Here is a 10422-nt window from a genome sequence, read left to right on the forward strand (position 1 = left end):
GCCGGCCACGCCACCCTGCCGGGTGAAAGCAGCCAGGCAGCCAAGGCCACCTACGGCCCAATTCCACTTCTGCAGGAACGCCACATGGACAGCGACAGAAGTCCCTGCGTGGGACTCAGGGTCCATGCTGCACAGCGCCTTTGCTGGGAGGGAGGTGTCGCATCCCCTTGGTGCAGCCTCAGGACAGAACAGAACACCTAACAGACAGAGACCGACAACCAGCCCCCATTCTGTTTCTCGGTGTCCCCACCTGGGCCTCCCAGGTGCACATCCTCGGAAGCACCCAGTGCAGCATGGAACCTTGTGACAATGGCTCCTGGACTGGTCATTACCTGTCTGGGAGCCGAATTTCCAAACAACATGACATTGGTTGGGGGGTGGGGGGAGGCTGCAAATAACAGCAAGTTGAACAGTCATGTTGGTAGTAACTAATTTTTTTTTCAAATATTTTATCTATTTATTCATGAGAGACACACAGAGAGAGGCAGAGACACTGGCAGAGGGAGAAGCAGACTCCCTATGGGGAGCCCGATGTGGGACTCGATCCCAGGACTCTGACCTGAGCCAAAGGGAGACGCTCAACCACTGAGCCACCCAGGCGTCCCGGAGTACTAATTTGTTGATTAAGGAGAAACTACCCAGGTCACTAACTAAGATAAAGGAAATTGTCATTATGCCTAAAAATGAGAAGCCTGACTAGGGCAAGATAGTCTGTAAAAAAGTCAGCTGTGCATGCGCTTACAGGCATTTAAATATCAAGGAGAAAACAGAAGCGTGTAAGCAGCTCATGTACTACACAGACGTGAGGGGGGCGGCGGAGGAGGAGGAGACGGGAGAAATGTTTTGGTAAAGTTACATGTACAGTAAAAGTCAAGTTAAAAAACACATTTGTAAAAAACAACAACAACAACAACACACATTTGTAAAATCATAAATTACACAGTCTTTCTGGAAGGCCAATTGGCCCATATGGATCAAATACCTTTGGAGTATTTGTATCTTTCTTCCCCAAAACAGCACTATGCATTAACAGAAGTAACCCCCCCCCCAAAAAAAGCACAAAACACACAGTTTTATTTGTAAATAATACCAAAAAGTCCAAAAACGATCCATATGTCCCTAGATAGGGGTCCGTTTAAACAAACAGTAACATTTTAAAAAATAACTCTGCAGCCATTAAGAAAATCAAGCTTTGGAAGAATATTGAATTTTAGTATCTAGGGCAAGTGTTTACAATTTACTGTTGCATGAAAAAAGTAGTGAACAAAGACTATGATCAGCCTGATACCAATTTTATAAAACTGTGTGTGTGTGTGTAAGAGAGAGACTACAGAGGCACACGTTACAAATAATGGGCATCGCTGGTTGGGGAATCATGGAGAACTTTCATTTCGCTCCTCTGTTTTTCTGTTAGTTCCTAAGTTTTCTTCAATGACTACCCCTTACCTTTGTAATCGGAAAAAAATCAAGCACTATATTGAGGAACTTAACCAGAAAATCAGTAGTGCTGTCATCAGCATGCAGTATGGCCCCCGAGGTCCATTTGAAGTTTAAAGTGCTGCGGGAGGGGCGCCAGTCCGTTAAGCATCTGCCTCCAGCTCAGGTCATGACCCCAGGGTCCTGGGATGGAACCCCTGCTCCCAGGGGGGGAGTCTGCTTCTCCCTCTCCCTCTCCTCCTGCTTGTGCTCTCTCGCTCTAATAACTACATGGGGGACCCACTGTAGAGGTGGCACCTACATCACCTCTCCACGACATCTCCGGACAGACTTCACCACCAGCATCAGTGCAATGAGGGGTCTGGAGGAGAGCGGCCGGCCAGGCCTGCACCTGCCTCCACCTCCACTCTCGGCTGAAGCCCTGGCTCCACCTGCCCCAACTTTTCCAGTTCTTTCACATCTGCCCACAATAAAAAAGCAGCCCCCCTCTGTGCGGCATCTGCTTTGAGAGCGTAACTCCACTCCTTCTCCACGCAATATTGCCCTAGGTTTTGCTTGAAGAGTGGGCTACACAGTGATAAAAAGGAAGGAGGTACTTATCCAGGCTTCAAGACGGGTGAAGACATTAATCGGAGTGAAAGAAGTGAGGCACAGAAGACTACATAGTGTAGGATTCCACTTTGTCCGAAATGTCCAGAAATGTCCAGAACCTCCAGAGACGGAAAGTAGGCAAGTGGTTTCCAGGGGCCACTGGAGAGGGAGGACAGGGAGTGACTTCTAATGGATACGGAGTCTCCCTTGAAGGTGATGAAAATACTCTGGGATCACATAATGGGCGATGATTGCACAACTCCGTGAATAAACTACAAACTACCGAACAGCACACTTTAAAATGCTGAATTTTATGGCATATGAATTACAACTACACTTTTTAAGACTTTTAAGTGGGTTACAATTAGACTTTTAAGTGGTTACCATCAGGCTTTCCAGCGGGTCCCGATGAGACAGCAGCACTAACACGCCTCTTAGTTTCCCCAGAGCCCCTGGTTTGCAGCCCGAGGCCTGGAATTCCAAACATCCACTGTGACAGCTACTCGCTGTGTGAGCAGCTCCAGGTCCTTTAGCCTCCCCGTGCCTCAGTTTCTAGGCTGTAGAATGGGAATGATCGTGTCTGGCTCCCACGGATTACTGAGAGTGTGAAGTAAATTAATGCAGGTAAGTCCCCAGGACCTGAAACGGAGCTCGGTCAATGGCAGGTCCTTCCCCGCAGCAGGCCAGAAGAGCCCTTGAACTTCAAGCAGGATGAAACCCTGTGCCTTGACTAAAACATCACTGAAGCCAAGCAGGCCCTGGGTGCTCGTCTGTTCTGACAAAGACGCCAAATGGAGCCAGAGGCTACGTCAGTGCAGGCCCTGGGATCAGACCCAAAGCTGGAAGACACGGCTCCTCCCCAAAGGCTCGTCTTCTAACCAGCGGTAACTTGCACCCCCACCCGGGCCCCGCAGTCCAAAGGGCCTCCTGTCCACTGTCGGGTGTGACCCTTCTCTCAACCATTCGAGAAGTGTTACTATTATTAGCCTCAATCAAGGAGGAGGCCATGGGAGCTCAGAGAAACCAGGATAGGGGACAGAGCTGGGACTTGCATCCGGATCACACTGTCTCCACTGTTCGTTTTCCTCCACAAGAACCTGCCTTCTGCACCTTCAGGCCCTCAGTTCTGGGCCATCAGGGCACAGCAGGGCTGGCGCAGAAGCGGCCAGGCCACAGGAGGACGGGGCAGGTGTCACTCCCTCTCCACCACATCTGGCTGCCCAGCTTGGTGGGGGGGTGCAGAGGACAGCCAGGGAGCCAGCAGCAAAGGGAGGGGAAGGCGGGGGAAGGCATGTGAGGGTCAGGGGTCAAGCCAGCGAGATCAATCAGAGGGTGTGTCGTCCTTTCGCCCACAGGGAGCCTTCCAGGGCTGAAGGAGGAGCCGCTTCTCCCCTTCCCAGGAAGATGTGGCCTCAGGGTTTAGCCAGAGAAGCCAGGGGGGAATTACAGCAGCACATCTAAGACCCTGTAAGCACTTTGCACTCTCGGGAATCTCACCTGGGGTCTCTACTGTTATTACCCTCATCTCACAGTTGGGAAAACTGCAGCTGCCCGGGAAGCCCAGGCCGGAGCCCAAGGGCACTGGCTCCACGGGGCTCGCACCCTCGGCATCCCCACGCTGCTGCCCGACCCAGGAAGGGGGGGGGGACCCTACCGCTAGAGACGCAGCCCAGCCAGGGCCATGCTCCCTCCTCTTGCCCTGAAATGACATGACGTGTGGTCAGAGAGGCACTGCATTCCAGGAGGAAAAAAAAAGATCTGTCTGGCAACTACCAATTTGTAACTCGCTGATAGGATCGGAAGGTTTCCAAGAAGGAATCAGGTAGAGAAGCCTCCCAGCTGTCCATGTATCCGTGTTCCTAAGAAATTAATCTCTCTTGACCGAGCCTCCAAGAAAAATGGTTAAGTCAAAGGCCTGGCTTGTCACCCCGCCCCCGCCCAGCCCCTGGTAGTCATGTGGCTGCATCCCTGCCATAAATCAAAGGCCATGCTCCCCTTTCATCAGATGCCTGTAGATAATTCCCTCCCGATTTCCCTGCTGGGGCTCAGAGGGCCATGGCCTAAAGGGTTAACATCTCATTTCCTCTGTCTTTCAAGCCTTAATCCCCATCCTGAGCTGGGTGCATTCCAAGCCCACCTGGAGCAGGTCACGACGAGCCCCAGCCCATGGCTGGCCCTTCATTTCCCCTGGCAGGAGATTAGATGGGGCGCCCATTAATCACTCATTACTTGGGTCCTCACTGCTGGCCAGCCCTCAGGCAGCCGGCCAGCTGGCTGGGAGGGTGGGGCGGCCCCGCCGGCTGTCCGGGCCCAGGCCCCGAGCTGCCTGGTGTCACCCTCCTGTGATAAGACAACACGGTGTGGGCCTGGCTCCCCTTCCTCTGCACACCCACCCGAGAGTTGAGGGACAGGGGAGAGGATACTGCGGGGCACCACTTCAGTGACCAGCTTCCACTCATCGGCGGGGACTGGGATGTGCCCAGTATGTTCGGTGGAAAGGTGAGGTGACAGGAGAAAGGCATAAGCAGAAAGAGGCCACTCTTCCAGGACAAGTAACCATCAATAGGGAACACCTGCCCAACTGCCTCTCACACTCTTCCTTGTTCTTCCTTGAGGAATCTAACGGGAACCAGGGAAGGGTGTGGGATGGGGAGAGGACGTTGAATGGATAATTCATTATTATTATTATTATCATCATTATCATTATTATTACTGCACAGCTGCAGGTGTTGATTTGTGGGGTTGGAGTATAAGGTCGTAACATTCGGCCCATCAGATACAAAGCCCCTGGACTTGAGGGGACCTGAGATTATATATATATTTTTATAGCACACATATTGAGGGCCGACCGCCTATCAGGCCTTGTCCGGGTACAGAGAAGGCAAGAGAAACAGGATGAGTACTGGCCCTGAGCACCTGCTCCACGCCAGGCCTCTGCCTAATTCTCTGGGAGCCTGGGCAGCTCCCACACCAGCTCCCCAGGCTTCGGCCATCCCTTTGTCATGCAAGGCAGACACAGAGGAGGGGGGCAAAATAGTCTATGAATCCTTAGAGGAGAATCCTTGGAGGATACCGGAGGTCTGCTGGTGACCAGACCTCACTCTGGGCCCAGCAGGGAGGGAGTGGCTGGCATCATCAGCCCTATCTGGGAGGTCCCAGCCCAGTTTTTGACCCCAGGAAACCTGGAGCTCTGGAAGCAACCTGCTGGATCCTTCCCTGTCAGCCCCGCTCAGGTCCCGACAGGAACTGGCAGGGAGACCAGTGGAGGCTGGGCTGGCGTGCCTTTGCAGGGAAGGGATGGGGAGCAGGCTTTCAGGACCGAACCGAGGATCCCTTTGACTAAAACAGGGCTCTCCGTCTCCTCCTGGCCGAGGCCAAGTGCGCCCCTGCTCCTCCTTAGAGTCAAGGTCAAGGCCCCTGTGACCTGGGATAAAGTGGATTAGCTCCCCGCCCATCACCAGAACCTCACCGTTAAGGCAGGCTGGGGCAGGGGTCCTCAAACCCGGCTTGCAGAGCAAAATGCCAGTTCCCAGGCCCGCCCCCACCCACCCTGGAATCTGAGTGTCTTCCCAGCAGATCCTCATCCGGATTCAGAGGTTCCACAGGCAACCCCATTCGGGAAACAGTGATGTAGTGGAAAGAGCCCCTGACTTGGAGAGCTGGGTTCCAAGGTGTAGGTTCAAACCCCGAGCTGATGACCTAAGGCAAGTAAACTGGAGCTTTCTCCCTTGTGAAATGCGGATTATACTGTCTCCCTCACAGGTTGCTGGGAGGATTAAGGCCCCAGGCAGAGCGCACACCAGTGCTCACTGAACGTGACCCGAATGAGTTCATCGGGGCTGGTGAGGCTCCAGAAACTGAAGTCAGTTCTAAAGGGCCGGAGAGAGAAAAGAGGGCGACGCGGGCCCAGAAGTGAGGAGGGGTCCCAGCATCAGCCCACAGGGCCCGCAGAGGAGGGAAGTAGGGGGAGCAGGGGGTCCTGAAAGAGGGCAAGAGTCAACAAAGTGTCCTCAGGCCAGAGAGCCTCCCACCGCAGGCCCTCTTCCCAGTGCCAGCCTGGGTCATGCTGTGGCTCCTGGCCTAACGTGGCCAGTCCGTTGCGGTAACCTAGAGTCAGTAAATACATATGGAACCCTGACATCCACGCAGGTGTAAATGCATATCACAATTCTGCACACAGAGAAGAAGAAAAAAGGTGGGGAAAGAGGAGAGAAGAGAAAGGAGGGCAGGTGCAAGGGAAGGTCCAACCCAGCTGCGTTGACAAGTGGTCAAGCCGGCTGGTGCTGGCCGTGGGCTGGAAAGGGTCAGGAAGGAGAGGCCAAGTGGCCACTCTGAGACAACGCAGGCTGCCTGGGACAGGAGGCTGGCTCACCAGGACGTGTCCAGGCTGCATACACGGGACGTGCAAAGGAGGCAGTGGAGCACTTAAGATGGGTTCAGGGAGGCGAGAGAGGAGTGTGTGCAAGACAGACTGGAGAACACTTCCTAGGAGAATTCAGAGGAGCAGAGGGGAGGTCTGTATTTCTGAGCTGTGGCTTAGAGGGCACGCGAGACCACCGTAAAGACACCGGGTACATCAGGCAGGGAAGAGGTGGGCCGCTCTTGGGTCGGCAGACTGGAATCAAGACATTTGTAACTGCCGAGACAAAGACTGGCTGTCACGTCCCGTCTATCAGGTCCACACCAGCACCTTCACGTCGCCAGGTCCTCGCACCTCTCTCCGCTCCGCCTGGCATGCCCTCTCCCCCTCCACCCTCTCCCATCTCTTTGAACTCCTCCTCGTGCTTCAAAGCCCTGCTCTAATGCCCTAATTTTCCTAGCTCCTCCCACACAGAAAAAGCATCTCCCTCATCTGCGTCCCCAAGGTTTTGCATTGTTTTATGGTTACCTTTTTTTTTCTTTTAAGACACCTTTTTCTCTCCCGGGTGGCTATTTTTCATCTGTTGGCCTGTCAACAGATCCAGGGGCAAGGATATTGGCCTGTTCTCAGTTTAAGCCTCATAAAGTAGCAGTCGCTGGAAGACAGCAGATGCCCAAAAATATCGGTTGGAGAGGAATTAAATAAAAGTGAATCCTGGGGAGCCACTGTGATTTCTTGAGAGGAATGATGTGGCATAATCAGAATTTTAGGAATATTAATCTGTCAGCATGAAAGGAGATGGATTAAAATGAAGAAAGTGACTCCTGGCTAGGAGTCAAGAGGGGAGATTATTACTGTAACGTGGACATGGTTTACGTGGAAGGGGGCAGAGGGATGGGCGACAGGAAAGTGACCTCCTGCCATTATCCCAAAAGAATGTAGAAGGAACTCCGTAATGAATTCGGCACACACAAGGGGGATGGAATGGGGGATGGAATGGGGGCACGGAGGACACCCAAACACTGAGACTGCCAGCCAACTGGGGGCAAGCGGTGCTGGGGAGCTGGAGAAGGAGGGGAGGGTAGTGCCCCCCTACCCTTTAGGATAATTGGATGCAATCACAATAAGCATTTCTAGGCAACAAAACAACCCTTTCCCCAAAAAACTCCCACCCCAAATATCCAACCCTGTTCTTATCCCCCAACTCTGGACTGTATTTTATTTTACTCATTTTTTCCTAACAGCCAGTTAGAAAGATTTCTTCAGGGCAGGAGATAGTGACGAGGAGCCAAATCAGAATGACCCCAGGATGCCCGCGGGGGGGGGGGGGGTAGCGGTCACGTGAGCGCATCTGACCAGACCAGCCCTCCTCGCCAGAGGCCAAGCCAGGGGGCTCATTCAGTAGAGGTTTCTGGATGGTGATCACCCAAACTCATTTCCCAGGCCGGGACCTCTGGGAAATCCCAGCTCCAGCCCTGCAGAGGTTTATAGGAAAGTCCCAGGACTCCCACATGCTTCCTCGCATTAATTCCAAGCCTAGGATTTTCTTTTCTTTTCTTTTCTTAAAGATTTTACTTATTCATGAGAGAGACACACAGAGAGAGGCAGAGACAGAGGGAGATTTAGGCTCCCTGCGAAGAGCCAGAGGTGGGACTCAATCCTGGGACCCCGGTGTCCCGACCTGAGCCAAAGACAGTTCACAACCGCTGAGCCACCCCAGGCGTCCCCAGAATTTTGTTTTCTAAAGGAATTCAACTCTGATGCCAACAAAAATCTATAGGAATTGAGCAGTGCCGTATATAAATCTCGTATTTAAAATGTTTGCTTCTTTATATCACTGAGACCCGGTAAGATCCTGTTAAGCCCCTTCATCATCCCTTTATCAATAAAGACCTACTCAGGCTACGCAGGTTTTAAGAGCTGTGTGATCTTTGCAAAATCTTTAGCCTGTTGTTCTGTGCCTGGGTGCCTGCCGCTGTGCGGGGTTGGACAAGGTGATTCCTTAGACCTCTGTCGGTCTCCACGTCTCCTACTCCCAACTCCAACAGGCACCCCACAATCATTTCAGCTACCCAGGCTGATTGGAGGCGGGATGGAGGTTTCGGATTCGCTTACTGGGGGTGCTGGGGGGTCACCGAGACTGGAAGGGATGCAAGCATGCAAATTTAACTGGCAGTAGGGGAGGCTGGGATGGTGGGGGGGCTGGGTGTGGACGGCTCAGGAAACACGGGACCCACGAGTTCCAGATGCGAAGCGGGCCTGAGAGCGCCGGCAGTCCCCTTCCCAAGTTAGGGCTGAGGTTGTTTCAAAGTAAAAATCAATCAATCAATCAATCAATCAGTCAATCAGGGTAAACTCCCCTACCTGCAGCTCTCTAAGGCTCCCGAGCTCCGTCTGTGGACGCCAGTCGGGCTGCAGGCACCCGGGCGCCCGCGAGGAAGTGTCCCGAGGCCGCGCCAAGCCCGTGCGCTCCGGTCCCGGGCGCGGGGCGGGGGGCGGGGCGGGGCGGGGCGGGGGTCCCAGCGCGGGCGGCCGTGCACCCGGGGCCCCTCCTCCCCCCGCGACCCGGGGCGCGACCTCGGGGCCCCCCGGCGGGAGGGCGACCTGGGAGCGAGCGGGTCCCCGGGGAGGGAGGGAGGAGAGGCGGGACCCCGCGCCCCGCGCCCCGACACACCCCCGGCCCCGCGCCCACGGCTCCCCCCTTCCCGCGCGGTCCAGGGCGCGACCCCGGGGTCCCCGGCGGGAGGGCGGCCCGGGAGGAGGGGGTCCCCGGGGAGGGAGGGAGGGAGGAGAGGCGGGACCCCGCGCCCCGCGCCCCGACACCCCTCCGGGCCCCCCCGCGGCTCTCCTCTCCCCCCACCTCCCGACCCGGGGCGCGACCCCGGGGTCCCCAGCGGGAGGGCGGCCCGGGAGGAGCGGGTCCCCGGGGAGGGAGGGAGGGAGGAGAGCCGGGGACCCCGCGCCCCGCGCCCCCCGCCGCGCCCCCCGCCGCGCGGTCCAGGGGCGCCCCGGGGAGGGCGGCGGCGGGCCGGGGTGGACGCGGGGCGCCCAGCTCACCTGGCGGCCGGCGTCCCGGAGCGGAGGCTGCCCCCGCCTCGCCCCCGCGTGCTTCCCGGAGCCGGGCGGCCGCGAGCCCGCCGCATGGACGGCCGCCTCCGCCTCCGCCGCCGCCTCCGCCTCCGCCGCCTGCGCCGCCTGCGCCGCCTGCACGGGCTCCCGCTGCGCCGCGGTCCGGCGTCGGGCCGAGCGGGCGGCGGGCGGCTGCGGTGCGCGCGGAGAGCCGGGCCCCGAGTGTGCGACCGGCCCTGCGGGGACCCGCGCGGCCTCCCCGTCCCGCCCCCCGCCCCCCGCCCTCCCCGCTCGCGGCCTCCCGCTGTCATCGGGGCCGCGCCTGCCGCCCCCTGGCGGCCGCCGCGGGAAGGGCCGGCCCGCGCCCCCACCCCGCGCCCCCGGGGGCCCCGGCGCCCCCGCCCCCACCCCCACCCCCACCCCCACCCCCGGAGAACCCGCAGCACCCCGGAAACCCGAGGGCGGCCTAGATGGGAGGGCGGCGAGGGCCCAAGGGAGCAAGCGCGGCGGGCGGGCGGGGATGCGCTGCAGGAGCCCGAGAGGGGCCCAGGCGGACCCGCGCATCCTTGTGTTTGGAACAATCACTCTGGCAACAGGATAGGCCTGAGGCTGAGCCCAGGAACCAAGGAAAGTCTCCCTGGGAGCCCGAGCAGGGAAGAAGGCCTGACTCCAAAGGGCGCCCGGGTGCCCTCACTCCTGTGCTCACGCACAGGTCACAAGGTAAGACCTGCTGGGGCCCTGCAAGGCAAAGGCCAAGGAGACAGGGCCCTCAAGTTCCCAGCAAGGGGCATGAGGTGTGCATGAAACCCCGGAGTGACCCAGCACCCTGTCTTGTCTTATTAGGGTCAGCGTGGGAAGGAAAAAGCCTGCTGCAAACCACCACCACCACCATCATCCCTGTCGTCATCAAACCTTCCTCGGCATAGCCAAGCCTTTCCTTTTACTAATTGGGCAGTGTGGTCCCA

The 10422-nt window shown here is 57.0% G+C and overlaps 1 protein-coding gene across 3 annotated transcripts in view; it reads right to left on the bottom strand.

Moving 5' to 3' along the window:
- THSD4 (thrombospondin type 1 domain containing 4) overlaps positions 1–9578 on the bottom strand; it is a 582162-nt gene extending 572584 nt beyond the window's left edge. The window contains exon 1 of one of the 3 annotated variants that reach the window (XM_041743611.1): positions 9446–9578. The gene's annotated coding sequence lies outside the window, so the exon portion shown is untranslated. Of the gene's footprint in view, positions 1–8752; positions 9292–9445 lie in introns of those variants that run through there. The other 2 variants (XM_041743613.1, XM_041743612.1) reach the window with 2 other exon arrangements.
- Positions 9579–10422: the final 844 nt, after the last annotated feature.

The sequence above is a fragment of the Vulpes lagopus genome, chromosome 2 (genome assembly GCF_018345385.1).
Source record: "Vulpes lagopus strain Blue_001 chromosome 2, ASM1834538v1, whole genome shotgun sequence".
Classification (NCBI taxonomy): Eukaryota; Metazoa; Chordata; class Mammalia; order Carnivora; family Canidae; genus Vulpes; species Vulpes lagopus.